At 42.0% G+C, this 4,423-nt stretch overlaps 1 pseudogene; it reads left to right on the top strand.

The window, feature by feature from the left end:
- Positions 1 to 2,019, top strand: LOC116978708 (annotated as a pseudogene).
- Positions 2,020 to 4,423: the final 2,404 nt, after the last annotated feature.

Genomic DNA, 4,423 nt, shown 5'->3' with positions numbered 1-4,423 from the left:
TGATCTGGCTGGTGCACCCCTAGGATCTGCACGCCTCCCATTCTCCCTCCGATTCTTCCTAGTGGCAATTCTCTTCTTACTATTTGATTTAGAAATTGCCTTACTCCTTCCACTGCCCTGGGGGGATCAATTATGTTCCCCACTTACCACCACCCTCTGAGCTTCCATTATTATTAGTCTACTCACACTAGGCCTTGTCTATGAATGACTTCAAGGTGGCCTTGAATGTGCAGAATAGGCGCTTAGTCCAAAAAAAGACCATTAATTTCGACTTAATAAATTATGGTGAAAATCCATAAGTGCCTTATGACTCCTATTTACTTCACAATTACATCAGCATTTATTCTTGGCCTTACAGGACTAGCTTTCAATCGCTCCCATCTACTATCAGCCCTTATTTGGCTTGAAGGGATAATACTTTCCCTGTTCATTGCAATCGCTATCTGATCTATGGTAATAAATTCCCCCTCTCTATCCTTGGCACCTATAATCTTACTGATATTCTCAGCCTGCGAAGCAAGTTCTGGACTGGCCCTTCTTGTAGCCGCCACCCGCACCCACGGAACGGACCACCTTAACAACCTCAACCTTTTACAATGTTAAAAATCCTTATCCCCACCCTCCTATTATTCCCAATCTCATGACTCTCACCCAAAAAATGAATATGGACTTCAACTATTTCTAATAGCCTCTTAATCGCCTCATTAAGTCTTACCTGACTTAAATGAGATTTCGAGATAGGCTGAAACTACTCTAACCTCTTTCTTGGTGTTGATCCTCTTTCTGCCCCTCTACTCGTACTTACATGCTGACTCCTGCCACTCATACTTTTAGCTAGCCTTAAACATTTAACCACTGAACCCCATAAACGACAACAAATCTATATCTCCCTACTAATTACCCTCCAAGCACTACTAATCATAGCATTTAGTGCAACAGAAATAATTCTATTTTATATTATATTTGAAGCCACACTTATCCCCACCCTTATTATTATTACACGATGAGGAAATCAAACTGAGCGTCTTAATGCCGGCATTTACTTTTTATTTTACACCCTTGCAGGCTCCTTGCCCCTCTTAATCGCCCTACTTGTCTTACAAAAAGATCTAGGCACCCTGTCCATACTTATTTTACAATACCCAAACACTTCCAACCTCCACTCCTGAGCCGATAAATTTTGATGGGCTGCCTGCCTAATTGCCTTCCTAGTGAAAATACCCCTCTACGGAGTCCATCTCTGATTACCTAAAGCTCACGTAGAAGCCCCAATTGCCGGCTCCATAATTCTAGCTGCAGTCCTCCTCAAACTAGGAGGCTACGGCATAATACGAATTATTGTTATACTTAATCCACTCACAAAAGAAATAGCATACCCCTTCCTAATTCTAGCAATCTGAGGGATTATTATGACTAGCTCTATTTGTCTTCGACAAACAGATCTTAAATCCTTAATCAGTCAGCCACATAGGCGTTGTAGCAGCAGCCATCCTGATTCAAACCCCATGAAGCTTCGCAGGTGCCACAGCCCTTATAATTGCCCATGGCTTAATCTCATCAATACTTTTCTGCTTAGCTAATACCAACTATGAACGTATTCATAGCCGAACACTCTTATTGGCCCGAGGCACCCAAATTATCTTACCACTTATAGGCACATCATGATTTTTAGCTAACTTAGCCAATCTCGCCTTACCCCCCAGCCCCAACCTCATAGGAGAATTACTCATTATCTCCTCCCTTTTTAAATGATCAAACTGAACTATTATCTTAACAGGAACAGGAGTTTTATTAACAGCATCCTACTCATTGTACATGTTCCTAATAACTCAACGGGGCCCCACACCTCAACATTTACTCTTTTTAACACCTTCCCACACACGAGAACACCTCCTCATATACCTTCACCTTCTCCCCACAATTCTCACCATTACCAAACCTGAACTCATCCTAGGATGAACATTTTGTGTCTATAGTTTAATTAAAACGATAGATTGTGATTCTAAAAATAAAAGTTAAAATCTTTTTACTCACCAAGAGAGGTCCGGGACAAAAAGGACTTCTAATTCTTTTACTCATGGTTCAACTCCATGGCTCACTTAAGCTTTTGAAAGATAATAGCCATCTATTGGTCTTAGGAACCAAAAACTCTTGGTGCAACTCCAAGCAATAGCCATGAACTCAATTATCTTTAACTCTTCATTCCTGTTAATTTTTATTATTCTTCTTTACCCTTTAATTTTATCTATTACCTCACCCCAAGAATCCGTTAACCCTAACTGAGCCTCTACTCACGTTAAAACAGCTGTTAAGCTCTCATTCTTTGTCAGCTTAATTCAGGACAACGTTGACATCCCAGATCTAGGTATATCTAGGTCTAGGGGGTTTTGAATAGAAGGTACCTCTCATTAATTTGGCCACCAGTGGACGAGACCCTATGGCCGGTTTCCCTTGGTGCCTGTCTTAGATAGGCTGACAGTGCACTTCTAGCACATTTGATAGTGCTATAGTTCAGACCTTCATCGTGGTGAAGGCTGGTCAGGAACTCCGGTACATAGATATGGTGGTTGATTAGTAGGTTGTCTCTGTTCTCGAGCAGTATGTTTCCCATTTTCTTATACTGGAGAGATATTGTTTCTTGGTGGAAGTCGGTGAGATGCTGTCATCGTGTCCATGGTCCTATTTGACAATCCCAGGTCCATCAAAAGGTCTTTTTGGAATCTGCAACCCAGTAGGCTTATTCTGTCATGGCATGGGTGACTTTCGCACTGAGGTGGAGGTGGTCGCTAATCACAGGTACCTTGGGGTGCAGCTTGACAGTGAGCTGAACTGGAAGTGTCATATGGAGGCGGTGTACAGGAAGGGACAAAGCCGACTGTATTTTTTAAGGAGGCTGAGGGCATTTAACATCTGCCAACCCCTACTGTGCAGTGTATACCATTCAGTGGTGGCCAGTGCTCTGTTTTTTGCTGTGGCCTGTTGGGGAGATGGCGCCCGTATAGCGGATAAAAACAGACTGGACAAGCTAATCAGGAAGGCCGGCTCAGTGGTCGGGGCTGAGCAACGAACGGTCCAGCAGGTGGCAGAGGCCAGAACTCTGAACAAACTAGGTTCTATAATGACCAACCCCACTCACCCACTCCATGCCCTGAAGGTGATCAAGAGCAGCATCTTCAGTCAGAGGCTGATTGCACCAATGTGCAAAACTGAGAGACATAGGAAGTCCTGTTTACCAGCTGCTATAAGGTTATATAATGCGCATAAATAACTGCACTTTTTTTTAATTAATTGTATTTTAACTTGTATTTTAACTTGTATTTTAACTTGTTAAGTATGGAAGCCATTTGAGGAAATGTGTGGTGTTATGTCTGTCTTGAAGCTGTCGTGGCACTGTAATTTCCTGTAAAGGATTATTAAAGGTATAATCAATCAATCAATAGATCTGGTCCGCTGGGAATGGTCATGGGTTTCAATGACCCAGTCAAGGACCACTGGGAACCATGGCTGTGTAGGCCAGTCGGGTACTACCAAAAGTCCGAAGCAAAGTTCATCTGTATTTTGCGTAGTACCTGACTGATGAGGCAGAAAGGGGGGAAAAAACATAGAGATTAGTTCCCCCCCAAGTTCAACGAGAATGTATCCGTCGCCGCTGCCTCAAGATCTGGTTCCCAAGCGACATACATCGGTACGTGGTGATTCAGTCGGCATGCAAAGAAATCGATATCTGGTGTTCCATATTGCTTTGTAATTTCAGCAAATACTTTGGGGTTTAACATGTCTGTCACAGTATTTAGCTTACCTGGTAGATAAGTTGCTGATAGCCAAATATGTTTGTCGACACACCATTACCAGATTGTGTTGATCAAATTGTCACATGATATCGATTTTATCCCGCCCATGTGGTTAGCATAGGCCACCACTGTGATGTTGTCAAATTGTAAACAAACGTGCAAAATGGTGCACTTTTGAACAATATGCTTTTAACCCATAAAACGCACCGAACATTTCCAACTAGGTTTTATGTCCAGTGTCTGTAGTAGTGATGATTCTAGATTAGTCCATCTACCACCTGTTCTGGATATGGGTTATTGATAAATGATGGGACTGGAACTATGCCAAATGTTCTCTTTCCATCATTATATGTCTGAAATAGGCAATTTCATGGTTCAGTCAAAGTGACCTGCATGTTGTTTAAAACGCTAGCATCATTGCTCTAATGCAAAGGCCCAAGTTAAGTAGCTGATAATGCTGCTACTAATTTCCCAATTACTCTTGCCACTTTGTTGAATGGTTTGGTTGATTGTTAACCATTAATTTGTTACAGGTTTGTGCCAATTCTGCTGACTTTTCTTTTGGCAACATTGTAGACATGTGGACTGAGTTAATTGAATACCAGATAGTTCATAGTTGTGGATGGTGTCAA

The sequence above is a fragment of the Amblyraja radiata genome, chromosome 1 (assembly GCF_010909765.2).
Source record: "Amblyraja radiata isolate CabotCenter1 chromosome 1, sAmbRad1.1.pri, whole genome shotgun sequence".
NCBI classification, from domain to species: Eukaryota; Metazoa; Chordata; class Chondrichthyes; order Rajiformes; family Rajidae; genus Amblyraja; species Amblyraja radiata.
This window is presented reverse-complemented; position numbering and strand designations above follow the sequence as displayed.